A 25,006-nucleotide genomic window follows, 5' to 3' on the forward strand; every position below is an offset into this window, starting at 1 on the left:
GTACTGGAATCAAATACCCAATGAAAAAAACATGGCAATTGTTTTTAAAACAACACATTTTATTTTTGCACTTTCTCCTTCACACACTTAATATTATTCTCTCTCTGCCTTCCATCCAATATTTATTGCAGGCCACGAACAGTGCCAAGAGCACAAAATGTAATGATAAATAAAACACAGCCCCTGCCCTTCAGGAAAGTAATGTCTGGGGGTGGGGTAGGAAAGACATGGAAACAATAACCACAAGAGAATGTGCTTTATTATAACAAGATATCCATAAGGTGCTATGGAGCACAGGGAACGATGCTAATATGGCCTGAAGTCAGAGCTTCAGAATACAGACTGAAGGGCAGAGTTAAGTATCCAGGCAAGGATTCAGCATAAGAACACGTATTAAAAAAAAAAAAAAACAAGAAAAAGGAAGGAGTGTTTAAGGAACAGAATACGTGATTATGACTACAACAGAAGGTTTACAGGAGTGGGATTTATGGTGGGTCTTCTATGCTAAGCTAAATAATGAGCACCTGAACTTGTCAGAGGCAGTCACTGATGGCTTTTTTTAAGCACCATCAGTTGTGTATTTAATTTCCCTTAGGCATAACATTTTCCCTAGGCTTGCTGCTGCTCCCACCTCCCCAGGCTGCCATTCCCCTCCCCAAAGGCTCTATTTCCACTTCCTAGCCCCATGCTGCCTGTGCTACAGAAATCAAAAGTATTTGCTGTTCTCTAAACATGCCATGGTTATTCTCAGGAGCTGCAAATGTCAAAAACTCGAAATGAGTAATATCTAAAAGTATGGTAAGACCAGTGATGGCAGCACTATGATAGAATTTTCAACAATTAAGAGAAACAATACCAAACCATTTGTGTTCTCTATATTTTGTCATTTGCTGTTCCAGTTGTTTGACAGAGAAATGTAACAAGCTCTTTGTAAGTAACATTCGGTACATTCTTCAAGAGATGGGAATACCAGACCACCTGATCTGCCTCTTGAGAAATCTGTATGCAGGTCAGGAAGCAACAGTGGGAACTGGACATCGAACAACAGACTGCTTCCAAATAGGAAAAGGAGTACGTCAAGGCTGTATATTGTCACCCTGCTTATTTAACTTTTATGCAGAGTAGATCATGAGAAACGCTGGGCTGGAAGAAGCACAAGCTGGAATCAAGATTGCCAGGAGAAATATCAATAACCGCAGATATGCAGATGACACCACCCTTATGGCAGAAAGTGAGGAGGAACTCAAAAGCCTCTTGATGAAAAGTGAAAGTGGAGAGTGAAAAAGTTGGCTTAAAGCTCAACATTCAGAAAACGAAGATCATGGCATCCGGTCCCATCACTTCATGGGAAATAGATGGGGAAACAGTGGAAACAGTGTCAGACTTTATTTTGGGGGGCTCCAAAATCACTGCAGATGGTGACTGAAGCCATGAAATTAAAAGACGCTTACTCCTTGGAAGGAAAGTTATGACCAACCTAGATAGCATATTCAAAAGCAGAGACATTACTTTGCCAACAAAGGTCCGTCTAGTCAAGGCTATGGTTTTTCCTGTGGTCATGTATGGATGTGAGAGTTGGACTGTGAAGAAGGCTGAGCGCCGAAGAATTGATGCTTTTGAACTGTGGTGTTGGAGAAGACTCTTGAGAGTCCCTTGGACTGCAAGGAGATCCAACCAGTCCATTCTGAAGGAGATCAGTCCTGGGATTTCTTTGGAAGGAATGATGCTAAAGCTGAAACTCCAGTACTTTGGCCACCTCATGAGAAGAGCTGACTCATTGGAAAAGACTCTGATGCTGGGAGGGGTTGGGGGCAGGAGGAGAAGGGGACGACAGAGGATGAGATGGCTGGATGGCATCACTGACTCGATGGACATGAGTCTGAGTGAACTCCGGGAGTTGGTGATGGACAGGGAGGCCTGGAATGCTGCGATTCATGGGGTCACGAAAAGTCGGACATGACTGAGCGACTGAACTGAACTGAACTGATAACCATCAGCAGGAGAGGACACTTTTCTCTTCCCAAGACATGTTGAACAGAAAGAGACAGCACTTTAAAATGGTGTTCTTTGCTGTTTCTCTATCTTGATTCTCTTCTATTTTTTTTTTAATGTGGAGGATAATTAACTTATAATGTTGTGTTAGTTTCTGCTGTACAACAATGTGAGTCTACTAGCTATCTATTTAACTACTACTAGCTATCTATTTAACACATGGTAGTTCATATGTCAATGCTACTCTCTCAATTCATCCCACTCTCTCCTTCTCCCACTGTGTCCACAAGTCTACACTCTATATCTACAGCTCTATTCCTGCCCTGCAAATAGGTTCATTGGTACCATTTTTCAACATGTCCACCTCACCCCAACCTCACCCTGTACAGGTAACTGAGTCTCAACTGAGCTAAAGAATCTTACTTTTTTTCCAGCCATTTTTCTTTATTTTTTTAATTTGGGGGATCTATTTATTTTTAAAATGAATTTATTTTTAATTGAAGGAAATTGTTTGACAATGCTACATTGGTTTCTGCCATACGTCACCATGAATCTGCCATAGGTATACACATGTCCCCTTCCTCTTGAGCCTCCTTCCCACCTCCTCCCATCCTATCCCCCACCCCCACCCCCATCTAGGTTGTCACAGAACACAAGGCTGAGCTCCCTGTGCTATACAGCAACTTCTCATTCAGTTCAGTTCAGGTGCACAGTCGTGTCCAACTCTTTATGACTACAAGGACTGCAGCACGCCAGGCTTCCCAGCATCACCAACTCCTGGAGCCTACTCAAATTCATGTCCATCAAGTCGGTGATGCCATCCAATCATCTCATCCTCTGTCATCCTCTTCTCCTCCCACCTTCAATTTTTCCCAGCATCAGAGTCTTTTCCAAGAGTCAGCTTTTCACATCAGGTGACCAAAGTATTGGAGTTTCAGCTTCAGCATCAGTCCTTCCAATGAATATTCAGGACTGATATCCTTTAGGATGGACTGGTTGGATCTCCTTGCAGTCCAAGGGACTCTCAAGAGTCTTTTCCAACACCACAGTTTAAAAGCATCGATACTTCGGCACTCAGCTTTCTTTATAGTCTAACTCTCTCTCACATCCATACAAGACTACTGGAAAAACCATAGTTTTGACTAGAGAGACCTTTGTTGGTAAAGTAATGCTTTTTAATATGCTGTCTAGCTTGGTAACAGCTTTTCTTCCAAGGAGCAAGTGTTTTAATTTCATGGCTGCAGTCACCATCTGCAGTGATTTTGGAGCCCCAAAAAATAAAGTCTCTCACTGTTTCCATTGTTTCCCCGTCTATTTGCCATGAAGTGATGGGACTGGATGCCATGATCTTAGTTTTCTGAGTTTTAAGCCAACTTTTTCACTCTCTTCTTTCACTTTCATCAATTGGCTCTTTAGTTCTTCTTCACTTTTTGCCATAAAGGTGGTGTCGTCTGCATATCTGAGGTTATTGACATTTCTCCCAGTAATCTGGATTCCAGCTTTGCTTCATCCAGCCCAGCATTTTGCATGATGTACTCTGCATATAAGTTCTCTTGCCAGAATACTGGAGTGGGTAGCCTTTCGCTTCTCCAGGGGATCTTCCCAACCCAGGGATTGAACCCAAGTCTCCCACATTGCAGGCATATTCTTTACTAGCTGAGCCACAAGGGAAGCCCAACTTCCCATTGGCTATCTATTTTACACATGGTAATGCATATATTTCAGTGCTACTCTCTCATATTGTCCCACCCTCTCCCTCCCCTGCTGTGTCCATAAGTCTGTTCTGAGTCTCTATTTCTGCCCTGCAAGTAGGTTTGTCAGTACAATTTTATTACTTTTGTACACAAAATCTGATGGAGTGGGAAAAAAAGTCCCAGCACCAAAAACTGAGACCCAAATTCCAATATGAGTCATGACACAAACTGATGAGACTAGCCAAATTACAATCCTTTCATAAGCAAATGTAGAAAATGGAATAGAAATTTTTTGAGGTCCTGTTGCCTTAAAAATCCACTTACTTACTTAAAATCCTGAGTGTTCACAAAACACTTACTTAAAATCCTGAGTGGTCTGACCACAACCTTGCCCAAAGAAATGGCTTCTTTATTTTCTTCCTTATGTCTTTGTGACTGTTATGATGATGTTGTAAAAATATTAACTGTAACTGGAAAGAAAGCATAACATCTACTTATGAAGTTCAATAATACTCACTAGAATATCACAGGATTTATTAACTTTTTCTTACAAAAACATTAAAGAGAATTTTTTTAAATGTTGTTTTTGTTCAGTTGCTGTCATGTCTGACTCCTTGCTACCCAATGAACTGCACCATGCCAGGCTTCCCTGTCCTTCACCAACTCCTGGAGTTTGCTTAAATTCATGCCCATTGAGTCAGTGATGCCTTCCAACCATCTCATCCTCTGTCTCTCCCTTCTCCTCCTGATCTCAGTCTTACTCAGCAACAGGGTCTTTTCCAATGAATCAGGTGGCCAAAATATTGGAGTTTCAGCATCAGTCCTTCTGATGAATACTCAGGGTTGATTTCCTTTAGGAAATTCTTGTACCACTGAACCACCTGGGAGGCCCCCTTCAAATGCATTAGGAGTTTACTAATTAAAGGTATCCTGAAGTGAATCCGTTCATACTGCAAAATCAAACAAAATAAGTAAAAACTACTTGTTTTTTGATTAACCACCAATAGAAATAATACCTAAATTTATTAAGTGCTTAATTCTGTGTACTAGTTTCCGTGCTCTTGTTTTACATCTGTACTCTTCGTAGAGACCTTGTTAATGCCCACACCCTATCCTCTTGACTCATCTGTGAGTTCTCTTGCCATTGCTATGGACAGTCATACTGATGCTGACAGCTTCCCACTTTCAGAACCCACAGCTTTTCCTCCACTTCCTCCCTAGACTTCCTGGGGTCACCTTGAAAATACATTTCCTGCCCCTAAATCCTTAACCTCAGTGTCTGCTTTTGAAGAAAACCCTAATTAAGATTGTTGGTAATAGAAGTGGTACTAAAAAACAGACTCTCAGAATGGGATTCTAGAATAGTATCACTTACTGGTCAGCTGGTATCAGGGATCCAATTTCTATTGCTATATGAGTGGTGATAACCCATATGATGTCACAGCAGCAGAATGACTAAAATTCTTACCTGAGGTGGACTGAAATGTAGAAGAGGAGGAAGGAGAATGTACAAGCTTACACAACAGCTTTAATACTTGAAAGATATGGGGGCAATCATAACTGTAATATTCTGGAGTTAGTATTTGTTAACTGCTCTAAAAAGCTCTGAAGAATGGGACCAGCAGGCTTGGGTAAAACACCTACCAAAATGCAGGACAAGCTGTAAAAAACAGAATGCTATGAAAATCAGCATTTAAAGTAAATCTTATCTCCTGTGCCCATAAAGCAGACTGTACTGAAAATAAGGTCTAATATTTGACTGAGTAGCTGAGCTACAAAGAAGACTAAACATACAGCCTTAGCAGACCTCCCTTAGTCTGATAAGAAGAGAGTCAGATAGTGAAACACGGGATGGTGATATTGGGTTCGTTAAGAACATTGACCACTCATTCTGCCAAAGCCTCTGGGCTGAAAGGATCCACTCCATTCCCTTTCATAAAGGAAAGCAGCCTCTAAATGCTTGGAGATTTGCAAAGGCAGTACTTGAGGAAGAAGTCCTCCTCAAGATCTGCCCTGCCTCCCTTCATCACCTCTAGACCAACAAGTTTGGTCAGATCTTATTCATAATCACTCTAATTGTGAAACACAGTCTCTACTATGGGAAGAAATAGTTTATTCATCGAAAAAGCTTCTGACCCTGTCTGACTGTGTTATTGAGAATTGGGCACACATATAGAAGTGTATGTTGAGGGTGTTAAGCTGAGGCAGGGGGAAGAATACCAAAGAGAAAAAAGTGTATTTACACAAAGGCACTCTCCTGTGATTCAGACTATAACTTCTACCAAGAAAACCTTAATGAGTTTCCGAAACAGTGATGGGATGTCAATGTGAGTTAGAGGATTCCAAAATAGAAGGCACCAGAGGTAGCGTTTAACCATTAGAAGCAAGATTAATGTATTTGGCATAAAAGACAGTAAGGTCAGAGCAGCAACCAGAGAACCTTGACCTTCAAGGCCATTTTTCTTTGTTGAGGCAAAAGAGATGGGTAGTATGTTCATTTGCTAGGGCTTCCATAACAAAGTTCCACAAACTGAGTGACATAAACAACAGATATGTATTGTGCAGGCAAGAGTCCAAGATTGAGGTGTCAGTAAGGGCAGTTTCTTCTGCAGTCTGAGAGCATCTGTTCCATCTGTCTTCAAATGGTTTGCTGGCAATCTTAAGCACTCATTGGCTGGGAGAAGCATCACTCTAATCTCTGTCTTCATCTTCATGTGGCAATCTCTTGTATGTGTTTTCCATGTCCAAATTTCTCCTTTTTTTAAGAGCCAACCATGCTGCATTAGAGGCCTAATCTATTCCAATATGGCCTCATCTTAACTAATTTTGTCTTCTATGACCTTACTTTCAAACATTCTGAAGTACTAGGGTTTAGTATTTCAACATACGAATTTTTAAGGGACACAATTCAACCCACAATTAGTAGAAAATAACACTATTGCTTGACTTTTATAGCCAAAAAAGATGAAGGACTTAAGAGCAGAAGATTTATGTGCAGTTTCCAGATCTGAGCCAGTTCAGAGACCTAAAGCCCATCAATGTAAGGGGAGGACGAGTCCTTTTGAGCAAAAAAAAAGTCAATGTTTCTCCAATCATTCTCCAAAGGGATGTGCTGCAATTTACCAGAGTAGCTTAACAATGGTGACAGAGTAATACTCATCCAACCCAGGGACTGTTGGATATAGGTTTTAAGCCAACATTGACACCAGGGTACCCAAAATACTTATATGGCCACCCAGTGAGAGTGGAAGCATATATAGTCCAGATAATAAAAGGAGTCCAGGTCCAAGTCCATCTCACAGTTGGCCCAATGGGTCTACAGACCCACCATCTGGTTATGTATCTGGCCCTTGAACACATAATTGAGATGGAAATATTTAGCAGCAGCCAAAACCCAAACATTGGTTCTTTGACCTGTGAAATAAGATCCATTATGATAGAAAGGGACAAAGGAAGCCCCTGATATTACTTACCCTTTACTCTCTTTCAGGTAGTAAATCAGAAGGAACAATGTAGCCATGTACCACCAAAAAAAAAAAAAAATTATGCAACTCTCAAAGAGTGGCTGCTGCAGAAAACATACAGCTCACAGATGGATCCATTTGATATGTTGGTACAAGATAAAAATACACTATTACACTATAGCCCATGCACGAATGAACTACTTCAGTGTTACTTAAAATGTGGTCCACAGATGAAAGCAAGCTCACAAACTGTTTTTTATCATTCCACAACAAGTTATATATATGCAAGTATAAACAGTGAGAGTACACAGTTGAAAACATTTATATCAACTTTCAGTTCAGTTCAGTTCAGTTGCTCAGTCGTGTCCGACTCTTCGTGACCCCATGAATTGCAGCACGCCAGGCCTCCCTGTCCATCACTAACTCCCAGAGTTCACTCAGACTCATGTGCATCAAGTCGGTGATGCCATCCAGCCATCTCATCCTCCGTTGTCCCCTTCTCCTCCTGTCCCCAATCCCTCCCAGCATCAGGGTCTTTTTCAATGAGTCAACTCTTCAGATGAGGTGGCCAAAGTACTGGAGTTTCAGCTTTAACATCAGTCCTTCCAAAGAAATCCCAGGGCTGATCTTCAGAATGGACTGGTTGGATCTCCTTGCAGTCCAAGGGACTCTCAAGAGTCTTCTCCAACACCACAGTTCAAAAGCATCAATTCTTCGGCGCTCACCTTTCTTCACAGTCCAACTCTCACATTGATACATGACCACAGGAAAAACCATAGCCTTGACTAGATGGACCTTTATTGGCAAGGTAATATCTCTGCTTTTCAATATGCTATATAGGTTGGTCATAACTTTATATTATTGCAAAAACCAAGTGTGTGATTTTATATTTTACAAAATGATCAATCATGATGACTCAAAACAAAAAGTCCTTCACATGGTCAGTCTGAGTATCACTATTCTAAAGGACAGGAGTGAAAGAAAATTCCAACATCAGGCAGAGGTTCATCATCTTTGTATGAGAGAGAAGTGGTTTGAGGTAAGGATATATATGAATTACTGGTCAATGGCTAATAACTCTGCTAATTGATCAGGAGCCTGGAAGGAGCAATAATGGATAATCAGACACAAAGAGGTCTGTAAAAGAAGCATGCAGATGATGCTATAGGAGTACACAGAGTAGACACAAAGTGTAAATGAGCATCTTGGTGGAAAACATGATCCATCTTATTATCAGACAGCCTCTGTCCTTAACCATGTTGATGCTTATAGAGCAAACATGGTGGCCAGGATGGAAGTTATGTGCATGGGCACAAAAGTGTGAACTCTTTTTCACCAAGGACGATCTAGATATTTACAAATATTAACTGCCTGTGTTAGGCACCAAAGACACATACATGTAAACCACAGCCCCTGGGAAGGCAATGTCTGTGCTGAGTGCTAAAGTATAAACAGAATTTAGTTGTGAGGAGAAAAGAAGCAATGACTTCCCAAGAAGAGGAAATGGCACACACAAAGCCATTTGGAGAACCAGACAGAGTATAAGTCTGAATCCAGGGAGAATGCCAAGATAAAGGTAAAGCTGAGATCATTAAATGTTTTGGATACCTTTTAGGCTTTTATAACGAAGGTGATTGATAATTATTAAAGGATTTTAAATAGGAGAGGGTTTGGAGAAAAATAAAAGATATATTCAAAAGGGATTTTTGAAAGGAAGTCAAAATTTGGTAAAACAAGGAAGAGGAGGCTGGTGGGCTATAGTCCATGGGGTCGCAGAGTCAGACACAACTGAGCGACTTAACTCATAGCACAAGGAAGAAAGACGTCTAGGACAACCCAGGTTCTTTCCTAATCCCTACATCCCCTTTGAAGAAACTTCTTCTTTGAATCCCTATTTTATTTCTACCTTAGTGGACTTTTGTTTTTGTACTTTAGTCACATCTCTCCCCTCCTACTGATAAACTCTTTATGGGCAGACACTATGACGTATTCCCATTACATGGTCAGCAGAGGCAGAGCTTAGGTTTGGAAAATGAGGCACTCACTTTTGGGCTTATGTTATGGCAAAGCTGAATCTGGGCTTCCCAGTGGCTCAGCAGTAAAGAATCCCACCTGTAATGACATGGAGACATGGAGACAAGAGTTTGATCCCTGGCTTGGGAAGATCCCCTGGAGAAGGAAATGGCAAGCCACTCCAGTATTCTTGCCTAGAAAATCCCATGGACAGAGGAGCCTGGCTGGGCTACAGTCCATAGGGTCGCAACAGAGTTGGAAATGACTGAATCACTTAATGGAAACAACGACATATCTGAATCCCTTCATTATGGATTTTTTGCATACATTGATTTTTTTAAAACATTGCATTAAAATAGTATTTATCATGATTACCAAGGGTTTTTTTGCATCCTGTTAAATTTTCTACCCAAGGCATGATTACCGAGGGTTTTTTCACATCCTGTTAAATTTTCTACCCAAGGCAAGTACCTCACTTACCTCATTCTAGTTTACCTGCTCTGATTCTCAGCATCTAATAACACAAGCAGGTACTTAAATGCATGCTGAATGGGGAAACAGCAAACTAATGGCATAAACAACAAGATGGATGGTGATGCACCATTAACAGAGGCAGTGAATACAGGAGGAGCAACAGAGTCTGGAAAAGATGATGAGTTTATAATGCATGTCAAAACACTGCATAGTGTATTATCTTATAGATCATTTATTATTCAACACTGGCAACATTTATAATAGGAGATATTAAAGACTGACAGTACTCAAGGAATTGTCCTCAGGATATTTCCCCATTATCTTTTAAAAACATATTAATATTTGAGTTATTGAAGCAATATCCAATCTCTTAGCTCAGTTTATGAGTTAACATTACTTAGGACATCAATATGAACTGCTCATTATACAAATGTATAATTAACACTTACAGAATTTGACATTACACTACCAATACTCTGGGATTGCAAAACAGCTGGACACAACTGAGCGACTAAACAACAACCAACATCCTATCAGCAAGGCCTAACCTGACCTCTATGAAACAGCATCTTCATTACTTTATTTCTTTATCCTACCTCACTCTTATTCATAACACTTATCATCACCTAATAGAGTAATATGTTATCTATTTTTATTTCCCCTTTAAAAGATGAGCTCCATGAGAACATTGGGATATGTCTCTTTTGTTGTATCCTCAACACCTAAAATAGATGTCTTTGAAGGTGATGACAAAGGATGGGAGAGTGGTTGAAGGAAGGCTTACACTGGCACAGAAATAAGACAAAGCAAATAAATAAAACCCTGTATGGATAGAAAAGTGTAGTTAGGAGCTCAAGAGAATGTGAAAGAAATCCCTAAAAAAAATGAAACTGCAAACCAGAGCAATAAGCTCAAGAGCTTACCTGCAATTTACCTTGGAAAGGTTTTCCAGTTAGGTAACCAATGGGATTGGGTTTTTACAGCCTTTGACCAGATGAGATCCAAATCTCTGTAGAAAGCTGATACCTTACATTAGCATACAAGATGAAAAGAAATGTGCTTCAGCCTGGGCTCTGGGAAAAATGAAAAAAGTCTTCCTGAGAATTCTTGACTATAACCTACCCTCAAGACTTTCAGCTTTAAATTTATACTATCTACACACGGTCCAGGAATCCTAAGCACCAAAATCAAAACAAACACTAGATCTGGGGTGTGCTAGTTATCAAGTTATTGTATCTCAGCTCCAAATCCTCTCTTCTCTGTCCTGCTTTGTCATGTTGGGGCTAGATTCTATAAATATTTCTCCTGTGCTTGATGACACAATGTTAAGCTTTAAGAGTATCCTGAAGGGGCAAGGTTGATCAGCCCATTAAGAGGTAGGTCAATGGCCTAACTTCCAGAGTGAGGACATAGTTAACTGAAAGAAATCTGCCCACTGATGAAACCAAACCAGATGCCTTCTTTCACTCCACCAGACCAAGGAAATGACCTGCAGGCCTGTGTTTTAAGGTTTTCAGACCTGGATTTGAAAGACACAGGTCTTATCAACCCCAGTAGCAGACTCAAAGCAGTTAGATGTCATTACAAAAAGAAATACTCATTTGCAAAGAAAAAGGCATTTGCCCCTTTGTCAAAACTAAAGAAGTTCTAGTACCTCCTTTTAAATGTAAAGAAAAATGGTGGAATCAGCAACTGCTAACAGACCCAATCAGCATCCACAGACATGTGGCAACACAACATGCTGATGAGGTTTTCCAAACCACTTGCTTTAAAGCAGCTGGCTGTGACACTGAGCACCTCCAAGAGTCTTGAGTCTGCAGATAAAAGGAACCTTTTCATAGAGGACCTTACCCATAACCATGAAGTGTCTGCCTGGCTCCCTGATATAGGCTGCTTTAGCCCTGATGAGCTGATGAATGACCGGGGGCAATGATGAAGGGGAACTTGCTACTTTATTACCGCTACTGTGACCTGAAGGATCCTGACTGGGTCTGTGCCTGGCAGACAGCTCTGTGTCAGCACCTGCACTTCACAGGCAAGCCCAGAAAGAGGCTTCACCTCTTTCTCAAGGAGCCCAGATGTGATTGAGAATCCTCATCATGGGACTCTGGAGAGCCACTACTAGTTTGTTTTGCTATGGAAGGAATGAATGGGACAGTTGGTGGAAGCAGATTAGCCACCAGACTCTACATAGAAGTGATGCTTTACTGCCCACTGTGTGAGGATTACATGTGTAAGGACAATTTTAAGACCAGCAAAGGAAGAGTTTGCTATTTTCCAGAACTGTGTGTTGGTGAGTTTGAAGAAATTGTGCCCATGGGGATCAGTCCCAATAAGACCTCCTACAAGAAGACTGGAACCCATTTATCCCTAGGTGAACTTCACAAAGTAGAAAAGTTTCTGTCTCAGGAAAATCAAGAAGAAAGTGATACAATCTTATTGGACTGCAAAAACTCCTATGAAAGCAAAATAGGACAATTCTAGGGCTGCTTAGCCCCAGACAACAGGAAATTCAGTTACTTCCCCAGCTACTTTGATGAAAATCTAGAACTTTTCAAAAAGAGGGTGCTGATGTATTGCACTGTGGCATCTGTTGTGAGTGGGGTTCAGTCAACCTCAATGCTAAGGGAGTGTGCAAGGAGTGTTCCAGCTCACGGGTGGTCCACAAGTACCTGGAGGAGTTACCTGATGGCTTTTACATAGGGAAGCTGGTTGCTTTCGATGAGCATCAGGTCTTATCTTTCAACAATGACTTAGTGTCAGAATGTTCCTACTATGGGGTCCCATGGGACCAGTATAAACTCTGCTTCATTCCCTAGTACTGTCAGCTTGCCTTGACCTGCCCTCCCTGCCAAGAACAATGATTCACAGCCTGTTGTGTCACATGTCAAAACAGAGGAAGCAGACAGTCTGCAAGCCCAGCCCAGAGCAGCTTTAAAGAAGAATGCGAGTACACAGCCCAAGGGCCACATGTACCCAGGGAGCTCTCACAGCAGGAGTCACTCCCCAGGAGCCCTGGGCCCAGGCCAGCTATTGATGAGGGTGGGCCATGCTTATGTAAGCAGTCCCATCTACATTTCCCCACACAACTAGGTTTGGGGTTACATGTACTGGAGAATGTTAGGTCTATACCTAACAGAGAAATAGAAACACAGAACTTCAGTGATCCCAGAGCCACCACAGCCAACTGGTCACCATGTCAGCCACCTGTCCTTCACAAGAGGAGGGATGAGAAATTTGGGGGCCGATCTCTTACTGGAGACATTCTGACTTAGAAGACGCAAGAGCACAGAAAAAGGCGAGCTAAGTGGGATCCCAAAGTTGCTGAGGGAAAGAGCCTTGAGCCTGGTGAGCTGACCTGCTCCTTCTGTGCCATGCAACAAGGCTGGCAGTAGTCATTTTAGGTATCCACAAACCTGTCTGTCCCATGGCAAAGGTGTGAAAGCTGCATAGCCCTGTAAGTGGACCCCTCTGAACCAGGCACCTTAGGTCAATCTGCCATCCAGCCCTCCCCTCCTCTTTTCTCTGCTAGCCTGAGAGCACTAGACCAGATAAGGATCTGTAAACTATGGCATTTGGCCCACCTCCTTCTATAAATAAAGTTTTACTGGAATAGCCACACCCATTCATTTACATATGATCTATGGCAGAATCAAGCATCTACAAGAGAGACATGACCTGCAAAGCCTACAGCATTCACAGGTACACCTCAGAGATATTCAATTCCAAACCACAACAGTGAAATGAGTTACATGAATTATTTCATTTTTCAGTGTATATAAAAGTTATGCTTACATTACATCTATTAAGTGTGCAACAGCATTATGACTGAAAAACCAATGTACATAACCTAATTAAAAATTTTTATTGCAAAAGAAAAGGTAAATTGTTTCAAATAAATTGATTTTACCCATTGAATACAATAAAATGGAAGTTTTTTTCCTTGGTGGCTCAGAGGTTAAAGCGTCTGCCTGCAATGCTGGAGACGTGGGTTCGATCCCTGAGTCGGGAAGATCTCCTGGAGAAGGAAATGGCAACCCACTCCAGTATTCTTGCCTGGAGAATCCCATGGACATAGGAGCCTGGTGGGCTACAGTCCATGGGGTCGCAAAGAGTCGGACACGACTGAGCGACCTCACTTCACTTCACTTCACTTCAGTACAAAGTTAATAACATAATTCTCACCTAACAGCCACCCTTTTCTCCCAATTAAATTAAAGCTGACTTTAATTTTTTACAAACTGAAATACTCCCTAACCATATCTAACATTCAAAGAAATTCTCAGCTACTTCTTTAACTCAATAGATGTATTTTTTAATATCTATATATTTATGTATTTATTTGGCTCCACAAGGTCCTAACTCTGGCATGTTCCAGGATTGTCAATCTTTATTGCGGGATGCAAAATCTTTTTTAGCTGTGGCATGCAGGATCTTGGGAGAAAATTTAGTTGCAGCGTAGGACCTTGAAAGAAAAGCTATGACCAACCTAGACAGCATATTAAAAAGCACAGACATTACTTTGCTGACAAACGTCCATCTAATCAAAGCTATGGTTTTGCCAGTAGTCATGTATGGATGTGAGAGCTGGACTATAAAGAGCTGAGCGCCAAAGAACTGATGCTTTTGAACTGTGGTGTTGGAGAAGACTCTTGAGAGCCCCTTGGACTGCAAGGAGATTAACCAGTCAATCCTGAAGGAAATCAGAATGTTCATTGGAAGGACTGATGCTAAAGATGAAACTCCAATACTTTAGCCACCTGATGCAAAGAACTGACTCCTTAGAAAAGACCCTGAAGCTGGCAAAGATTGAAGGCAGGAGGAGAAGGGGATGACAGAGGATGAGACGGTTGGATGGCATCACCAACTCAATGGACATGAGTTTGAGCAAGCTCCGGGAGTTGGTGATGGACAAGGAAGCCTGGCGTGCTACAGTCCATGGGGTCACAAAGAGTCAGACACGACTGGGCAACTGAACTGAACTTAACTGAATGTAGTATCTTAAGTTGAAGCAAGCAAACTCTTAGTTGTGGCTTACTGGGATCTAGTTCTCAGACCAAGGACTGAACTCTGTCCCCTGCATTGGCAGCATGGAGTCTTAGCCACTGGACCACCAAGAAGTTCCTCAATAGATGTATTCTCTTTTTTTTGAAGATTTATATCCCATATCTACATGGATGGCTTTTAAGCAGGTATTTAGGCCAGTAGACTCCAGTTTCATTTATCGTAAGATTGGTTGTTTATATACTCCATTTCGCATTCCAAATATCTTCCCATTTTATAGGATGATAAAGTGTTACTATGTTTTGGCTATAATAAAAATGAAAAACATTCAGAACAACAAGGCTTGCCAATTTATATATCTAATGCTTATCAGTATAATCTAAACTTGCTCTATATTAGAACTATTTAGTACAAAACACAGCCCAACCCGTATTCTACCATGTAGCACCTTGTGATGTTTCACTGTATGTGTCACCTTCACTGTGCATGGGGTGCCCAGAGATTTGGTCAAACATTATTCTGGGTGTTTCTATGAGGATGCTTTTGAATGAGATTAACATGTAAATCAGTAGACTGAGTAAAGCAGATTGCCCTCCTTAATATGGGTAGGCATCATCCAATCAGTTGAAGGCCTGAATAAAACAAAAGGGTTGGCCTTCGCCCAGGTAAGACAGAATTTCTCCTGCTTGCCTGCCTTCAAACAGGAACATCAGTTTTTTTCTGCTTTTGACTGAAGCAGAAACACTGACTCTTCCTGGGTCAAGCCTACTGATCTTCACACTGGAACTACACCAGCAGCTCTCCTGAGTCCTCAGCTTGTCAATTCACCTTACATATTTTGGGACTTAGCCTCCTTGATCATGTGAGCCAATTCCTTATATTTATATTTACTATGCATATATGTGGGCTTTCCTGGTGGCTCAGCAGTAAAAAATCCACCTGCAGTGCAGGAGATGCAGGTTTGATCCCTGGGTGGGGAATATTCCCTGGAGAAGGAAATGGCAACCCACTCCAGTATTCTTGCCTGGAGAATCCCATGCACAGAGGAGGGTCCATGGGGTCACAAGAGTTAGACATGATTTTGCAACTAAACCACCGTGTCTGTATGTGTGTGTGTGTGTGTGTGTGTGTGTGTGTCTGTGTATCATGCTACTGATTTTGTTACTATGGAGAACCCTGACTAATACAGAATTCAAATGATCTCCTATTGACTCTTGCTAAAGCATCTCTCCTAAACAGCTATACATTCTCCAAACCTTTCCCTTTCTTCCCCATCTCAAAAGGTATTGGGATTATCATCCCCTTTCCCCATGTCCCCCAATCCCCACCGCACAACCTATTGGAAATATTCCTACCCCATCTCTAATTATGTAGTTAGAATATAAACTGGCATCTTCTTGAAAATCCTTTCTATCCTCTAGGACACTGTTGCTTCGCCAATGGGAAAGGAGGGACATCTGATTCAAGCTGAGACAATAAAAAGCTACACATACAAATGAGATTTTTTTTTCAATTTAGAAACTGAAAGAGAGTTGACTAAAGTCCCTTTTTACCATCAGCCATGCACAGTAATCAGGCCTAAGAGAACAAAGTAAACACACAGAAGCAAAAGCTAGAGCTGAAAAAAGGGCCCTGCTGATAATACCCAACTCCCTTGTCCCATTCATTCCTTAAGTTTAGCCTCACCTTGCCTCTCAATCTCAGTCACATTAGTAAATAAAGTCTCTTTTTGGCCTAAACTGATCTGAATTAGGTTTCAGTTGGTTGGAGCCAGGAAAGTGAAAAGAAAGTGAAGTCACTCAGTCATGTCCGACTCTTTGCAACCCCATGGACTATATAGCCTACCAGATTTCTCTGTCCAAAATCTATGTCCTGGGGTTTTCCAGGCAAGAATACCAGAATGGTTTGCCACTTCCTTCTCCAGGGGATCTTCCAGACCCAGGGATCAAACCTGGGTCACCTGCATTGCAGGGAGACACTTTACCCTCTGAGCCACCCCTATTGTGTGCAAATCATTATGGAAATTTACATAATTGAACAAGTTAACTTCAAGTGGTTTCTATAATCACTGGATAAATTGATAAACTTTCATAAATTGATATTATTCAAAATATTACATGTGTTCAATATTTGCCCTAAAAACATCACTAACACTGAGGCTACTTAAAATGCAAAGGTTACCCAGGAATACTCTCTCTTTGCTCATGTTTATAAGGGACTTTTTAAATTAGAAAGCACAATTAAAAACCATAATGAGCTCCATGTTATCTGGAGCTTTTAATGTTATAGCATTAAAAATGTTATATTAAAAAATATAATACAGTAATACAAAATTCTATAAAGTGTTGTGATCAGTGAAACTTTCAGGAAAACCATAATACTTATAAAACGGGGTCATCAATAAATATCATTTTGGTATTTATAACTTATAAAACAAAGTTTTAAGTTTAGTATTTTCTTAAACTCATTTGGAGGAAGGCTGAAATTTATTATTTTGTTACAAATCACGGAATCCTTATTATAGAGGGCACATTTATTATGAACCATTAATACACAAGTCATATGGAAATAAACTAGTCCCCAAATTTTTATTCAATAAAATCAATGTTATCCTATTACATAGGAAAAATGATGGCTTTCATAACTAAAATTCAGAGATAAACACATAATCTTTGATACTCAGTCTTTATTCACTAATTTCTAAAGTTGCTAATAATGGTTTTAATAGCTGGTTTATCTAATCTCATTGTATGTATTTTCCTGAATGATGTGTTAAGCAGCACAACTGTGAATAAAGACAGCATGAGAAAGAAGGAAACACACATAATGCACTTTAAAAACAAACTTGATAAGAACTTAGTCATGAGGGGTTTTAAATCCCATCAGGATTATAGTTCCAGGTAACTTTTCTTTTTCACTCATTCGAATTTCACCAATTAGGAAAGGGAATTGGATACACTGAGGTAAGAGAGGAAAAGGAAGCATGGAAAGAGTTAATACTTTTAATGAGGTAATTAAGACAACTAGATGTTAAGAAGTAAATAAGTTAGTAAAAGCTTTAACAAAATATAAGGCTCCAGAGTCATGTGTATCACTTAGAAAAGTTAGGTTTTTTGGTGTTTTAACTTTTTCAAAATGCAGAAAATATTATTAGCTTCACTTGCCCAATAGCATCATAAGAACTAATAACAAAGTTCAGTTCAGTTCAAAGAACTACATTTTCACAAATTCTTATATAAACTGAAAACCCTTGATCCTAATGCAGTGTTCCCAATTCCATACCCCATAAGACCTCACAGAATAACCACTCTGTCAAGAAAGTAGCAAAAGAATTACCAGAGAAGGTAGAAAGGGTGTATCCGCTAATAATAATATCCTATTCAGAAATACTTACCCATGTGATTCCTCTAATCAAATAAATATAACTTTTTTTTTTTTTGGCTGTGCTGGGTCTTATATGCAGAATGTGAGATCTAGTTCCCTAACCAGCTATGGAACCCGGGCCCTCTGCATTCAGAGCATGGAGTCTTAGCCACAGGACCACCAAGGAAGTCAGTCCCCAATAAACATGTTTTAAAGTTACAAGTCTCTGGTATTTTGGCACCCTAACAGTGAAATGTTAAGAAAGGTTCTGAGTCCATTTTAAGGAAAACATTTTAATCAAACAGTCTGTCAAAATGAAATCTGAGTTAATATAAATAACATCAATGAAAGGTTTGATGGGAAAGATTAGAATCAGGAGGTCTTAAATACTAAGGTATCTCAGAAGATTAATATAACAAAGAAAAAGACATGGATTCTTCATACATCTCACAATGAAGAAGAGAGGATAAACTGAGAGGATAAATATTATGCTAGTTTTGTATAGATAGGAAGGAAGTCATATATACAAATATACTTGTCTATGTGAGAAATAGATTTAAGGGACTAGATCTGATAGGAGTGCTTGATGAACTATGGACAGAGGTTCGTGACATTGCACAGAAGACAGGGATCAAGACCATCCCCAAGAAAAAAAAATTAAAGAAAAGCAAAATGGCTGTCTGGGGAGGCCTTACAAATAGCTGTGAAAAGAAGAGAAGCGAAAAGCAAAGGATAAAAGGAAAGATATAAGCATCTGAATGCAGAGTTCCAAAGAATAGCAAGGAGAGATTAAAAAAAAAGTCTTCCTCAGTGATCAGTGCAAAGAAATAGAGGAAAACAATAGAATGGGGAAGACTAGAGATCTCTTCAAGAAAATAAGAGATATCAAGGGAACATTTCATGCAAAGATGGGCTCAATAAAGAACAGAAATGGTATGGACCTAACAGAAGCAGAAGATATTAAGAAGAGGTGGCAAGAATACACAGAAGAACTGTACAAATAAGATTTTCATGACCCAGATAATCATGATGGTGTGACCACTCACCTATAGCCAGACATCCTGGAATGTGAAGTCAAGTGGGCCTTAGGAAACATCACTATGAACAAAGCTAGCAGAGGTGATGGAATTCCAGTTGAGGTATTTCAAATCCTAAAAGATGATGCTGCACTCAATATGCCAGCCAATCTGGAAAACTCAGCAGTGGCCACAGGACTGAAAAAGGTCAGTTTTCACTCTAATCCCAAAGAAAGGCAATGCCAAAGAATGCTCAAACTGCTACACAATTGCACTCATCTCACACGCTAGTAAAGTAATGCTCATAATTTTCTAAGACAGGCTTCAGCAATACGTGAACCATGAACTTCCAGATGTTCAAGCTGGATTTAGTAAAGGCAGAGGAACGAGAAATCAAACTGCCAATATCCACTGGATCATCAAAAAAGCAAAAAAGTTCCAGAAAAACATACATTTCTGCTTTATTGACTATGCCAAAGCCTTTGACTCTATAGGTCACAACAAACTGTGGAAAATTCTTAAAGAAATGGGAATACTAGACCACCTGACCTGCCTCTTGAGAAATCTGTATGCAGGTCAGGAAGCAACAGTTAGAACTGGAAACGGAACAACAGATTGTCTCCAAATAGGAAAAGGAGTACGTCAAGGCTGTATACTGTCACCCTGCTTATTTAACTTATATGCAGAGTACATCATGAGAAACGCTGGCCTGAATGAAGCACAAGCTGGAATCAAGATTGCCGGGAGAAATATCAATAACCTCAGATATGCAGATGACACCACCCTTAAGGCAGAAAGTGAAGAAGAACTAAAGAGCCTCTTGATGAAAGTGAAAGAGGAGAGTGAAAAAGTTGGCTTAAAACTCAACATTCAGAAAACGAAGATCATGGCATCTGGTCCCATCAATTCATGGCAAACAGATGGGGAAACAGTGGCTGACTTTATTTTTGGGGGCTCAAAATCACTGCAGATGGTTGACTGCAGCCATGAAATTAAAAGATGCTTACTCCTTGGAAGGAAAACTATGACCAACCTAGACAGCATATTAAAAAGCAGAGACATTAACTTTGTCAACAAAGGTCCATCTAGCCAAGGCTATGGTTTTTCCAGTAGTCATGTATGGATGTAAGAGTTGGACTATAAAGAAACCTGAGCACAGAAGAATTGATGCTTTTGAACTGTGGTGTTGGAGAAGACTCTTGAGAGTCCCTTGGACTACAAGGAGATCCAACCAGTCCATCCTAAAGGAGATCAGTCCTGGGTGTTCATTGGAACAAGTGATGTTGAAGCTGAAACTCCAATACTTTGGTCACCTGATGCAAAGAGCTCACTCATTTGAAAAGACCCTAATGTTGGAAAAGACTGAAGATGGGAGGAGAAGGGAACAACAGAAGATGAGATGGTTGGATGGCATCACTGACTCAATGGACATGAGTTTGGGTAAACTCTGGAAGTTGGTGATGGACAGGGAGGCCTGGTGTGCTGCGGTCCATGGGGTCGCAAAGAGTCGAACACAACTGAGAGACTGAACTGAACTGAACTGATGTATAGAAACTCTACAGAAAGATACATCAAAAACTGAAAAGAAAGGTTACCTCTGAACCAAAGGACTAGGGGACTAGTGAACTGGACTAAAAACACTTTTCATCATACATTCTTTCAAAAGAATATTTTGAAATATTCTTTTCAAATATTTGGAATATTTGAAAATATGTATTTCCTATTCAAATCAAAAAACAAATTTAAAACAAAAAGCATAAACCATGAATACAAATAATTCTTATACAATTAAAATATGTAAGTGACATGACAAAGATACAAAGAACACTACAGATTCAGGGGACAAAGAGATGGCTTTCATCTACACAGATAGAAAAACTGTAAACAAGGCGATGGCACATGAGATGGGCCATAAATGAAGGCTAGAACAGTTTTATAACAGAAATCATTCCAAGGAAGAGAATACCTGAGTATAGAAACAAAGCTGGAAAGAGATGGAGCATGTTTAGAAAAGTGTTAACGTAGATATGTACCCTATATATAAGGTGCCATACTCTTTTCTATGACTAAATAAAAATTACTCCATGGTTAGCAGCTTAAATCAACACAGATCTATCATCTCACAGTTCCTGTGGTAAGGAGTCTGGGTTAGCCGGGTCCTCTGGTCAGGATCTCACTAGGCTGAAATCAGTGTCTATCAGGGCTATGGTTTCATCTAGAGTGTGGGATCCTCCTCCAAGATCACTGGTTGTTTCAGAACTCAGTTCCTTGCCATTGTTAAGACTGACCTCCATTCTCTTGCTGGTTGTCAGCCAGAAGCCACACTCAGCCCCTTGATGTCACCCCCAATTCCTCACCACATGGTCCCCTCAGTAGGCCCTCTAATGCTACCAAGTATTGAATTTCTTGAACTGCAGGAAAAATCCTTTTAAAAGCTCACCTTATTGGATCAGTCCAGGTTTTTTATTAAAGTGGACTGAGTTGTAACCTAATCACAGGTGTGATGACTCAACATATTCACAAGTTCTGCCCAAATTCAAATGAAAAGGATTATAGAGGAGCCACTAAAGAGGACCATACCAAACAAGCACACCAGAGAATAAGAATCTTGGAGGTCATCTTAGACTCTGCCTAGCACAGATGGTAACAAAAGATAAAAATAAAATCTCTTCAGAACTATACCAAAATTCATCTAAATAGTTTTCCCTCCTAACATATATGCATAATTACGGCTGCATCTGAGGACCTCACCACATTTGGTAACTGTGTCTTCTTTGGTTATTCATGGTACCGTTTACTATGTGGTTGTATTTAACAAGTGGGAATATTTGCCTCTCTTTCACATTCAACATGAACCATCCCTCCCTCTGATTATCATATATTGTACTCCTGCCTAGTTTCTCTGTTACTATTAGATTCATATTGACTTACTAAGGTCTTCCCTCATTCCACAAAGACCCAAAATCTTTGTTGCATATTTCCCCCTCATCGTTGGACTTTATTTTTCTGACCTTGTGTGTTAGTTCATGCTATAAAACTGTTTGTTGGCATTCTATAGTTATCTAGCTTCCACCTTATCTATTCAAGGAAAAAGAACTGCAAATGACACGGCTTTGCAAAATGTCTGCCTAGGGCCATATGGATATTAAGTATACACATAATTAATATTTCTACAATGCTGAATATGATTCTTTAGAAGCACAAGTCTCAGAGTTAGAAATGCTTTTCCTTTGATCTGGCAGCTCATAATTTTTCTCACAGACAAAAATAAAAAGCACTTGCTAGTTTTGCCTGCTGATCTGGAAAGAAAACATTATGTTGACAGACAAAGAAACAAAACACTATGAAAAGAAGGAACACCTTATATAGCTGTTAGTCTCTCATAACAATGTGGCATAAGATTCAAGATCTTTTTCAGACAACTATTACCATTGCTATATTGAGTTAACAAGGTAATCTGTATTCAGCTTTAAATACAGCACTAGTATAGCTGTTTCCTGAGAAGGAGGGATTTATTTAAAATTACTGTTTAATGGAAGAGATGACAAAATAGACTTTGCTAGAAATAATTAAAATTTTAACAGTCTCAGTTCATAAACAATGGCTTTCAACTTTCAAAGAGTCAGACTGTCAAGCCAAGTACAAGGGAATCCACTTTCTTTGATAGCAGCTTTATAGGATAATAATTAATTAAGCCTACAAGTACCAACCAAGTCCCGACTAAATATAAAACACTATCTAGTAGGTAGGTGATGGGGAAGACCAAAAGATTCAGAATGAATCAACCATGAATCCTGCCTTCAGGTTATTTATAATAGGTCAAAAGAAAATCCTGAGGGCAAGATAATCCAGTTTTCTTTTCCCTTTTATAGCAGACACTCCATGATCCCTAACTCTTAGTAATCCTGCCCTTGAGTATGAGCAGGGACTTGTATCTAATTCAAACAATTTGGCAAAGGTGATAGGAGGTAAGTGATTACCTGTATGTGATTATGATTTGTAAGACTGTGGCACTCTTTTTTTTTTAACATTTTTTTAAATTGAAGTATGACTAATATACAAAGTTGTATTAAATCCATGTGTATGGCAAAGTGATTCAGCTTTATATATACATTGTTTTTCAAAGTCTTTTCCATTATAGGTCATTACAAGACATTGGATATAGTTCCCTACGCTATATAGTAGGTCCTTGTTGTTTACCTACATATGGTGGTGGTGGCTTAGTGGTGGTTTAGTCACTAAGTCATATCCGACTCTTGCACCCTCTTGGACTGTACCTGCCAAGCTTCTCTGTCCATGGGATTCTCCAGGCAAGAATACTGGAGTTGGTTGCCACTTCCTTCTCCAGGGGATCTTCCCGACCCAGGGATCAAACTCGCATCTCCTGCACAGCAGGCAGATTCTTTACCACTAAGCCACCAGGGAAGTTTACGGTAATATTATTACCGAGCAACAGACAACCATATATATCTTCCTTCTTACATGAGTTGAGTTGTCCACATATCATAAGAGGTAAATGCAAGCATTCTAAACATCAGATCACCACTGGCAATATGAAACCCCTAGCTTATACACCAGAATCAGTCACACACTTATACTCTTTGTAAGATTCAAACTCCAATTTGTTGCCAATATTGCCAAAACGGCCAGTAACTTGATTCAACAGATCAAAAACCAAAGATCAGCTGCATATTCTTACTATGTACATTCTCAGAGAGCAAGCAGTTTCCATTTCCTGACTAAATTATCAGAACAAGCCACCAGGCTTATTAAGTACTAAGTATGAGGTATAACTGACAAAATTATAATATTTAAAGTATACAGCATGATGATTTGACACACATAAACACTGTAAAATGATTCTCACCATCAAGTTTAATTAACACATCTGTCACCTCATATATATATATATATATATATATATATATATATATATACACACACACACACACCCTTTTTTTAATAATCTTCTTTTAAATGACAATTAGCCCCTGATTTGGGCTTCCCTGGTAGCTCAAACGGTAAAGAATCTGCCTGCAATGTGGGAGACCTGGGTTCAATTCCTGGGTTGGGAAGATCCCCTGGAGAAGGGCATGGCAACCCACTCCAGTATTCTTGCCTGGAGAATCCCCATGGACAGAGGAGCCTGGTGAACTACAGTCCATAGGGTTGTAAAGAGTCAGACATGACTGAATGACTAAGCACACACAGCCCCTGTTTGAGGACATCTATTCATCATAAACAAATTAGAGTAAGCCTACATACCATCTGAAGGTTCTTACCATCATTCTCTCAGAAATTCCATCATCACAGGTTCATTGTAGCACAAATATTTTCACAAGAAATTGAAAGGATATATTAGCACAATTTTTTTTCAGGAGCATAAATGTAACTAAAAAAAAAAGCAATTAAAAAGATTTATTTTTTATTATTCAACAGTGAGAAAGATACAAAGTACTCGCCTGTCACTGTATTTATTTAATGCTCACTTTTTAAAGAGTAAATTCATTTAGTTACTTGTAAAACACAAAATGTGGGACAAAATATATGCCTAGAGTAATGTAGTTTTCTCCTTTGTAAAAGAAGATACACTATGTTATTTTATTTAATTTTTCTGTGTACAGGAAAAGTGAATCAATAACCTATTTCCAAATGGGCAACTAATTAAATTAACTCTTATTGCATATTAAGAGAGTTGTTTTAATTTCCTCTAATTACACACAATAAAAAAGGCTTTTTGTAAATCATTAACAGTTGAAAAGTACTTTCATTGACAATTTAGGTAGATAAAATATTCACGGCTGTGTGAGAAAATCATTCCTGTAATATTAGTAAATGCATAATCACATTTCCAAAACTAAGGAAATAAAAGCAAAATCACTGGAAAGAATATATACTTACTCTAAATAAATCCTGAGAACATGCCCAAGGATAAGTGTACAAAGCATAACCATAACTCGATTATGTGCCAACAGTGCCTGGAGGT

At 39.7% G+C, this 25,006-nt stretch overlaps 1 protein-coding gene and 2 pseudogenes across 11 annotated transcripts in view; 2 read left to right on the forward strand and 1 right to left on the reverse strand.

Annotated features, from left to right (window-relative positions):
• Positions 1-25,006, reverse strand: part of ANKS1B (ankyrin repeat and sterile alpha motif domain containing 1B) — a 1,154,742-nt gene that overhangs the window by 1,089,357 nt on the left and 40,379 nt on the right. The window lies entirely within an intron of this gene.
• On the forward strand, positions 11,091-11,725 carry LOC139176030 (thiosulfate sulfurtransferase/rhodanese-like domain-containing protein 2 pseudogene; annotated as a pseudogene).
• Positions 11,783-12,912, forward strand: LOC109558292 (thiosulfate sulfurtransferase/rhodanese-like domain-containing protein 2 pseudogene; annotated as a pseudogene).

This window comes from Bos indicus, chromosome 5 (assembly GCF_029378745.1).
Source record: "Bos indicus isolate NIAB-ARS_2022 breed Sahiwal x Tharparkar chromosome 5, NIAB-ARS_B.indTharparkar_mat_pri_1.0, whole genome shotgun sequence".
Taxonomy (NCBI): Eukaryota; Metazoa; Chordata; class Mammalia; order Artiodactyla; family Bovidae; genus Bos; species Bos indicus.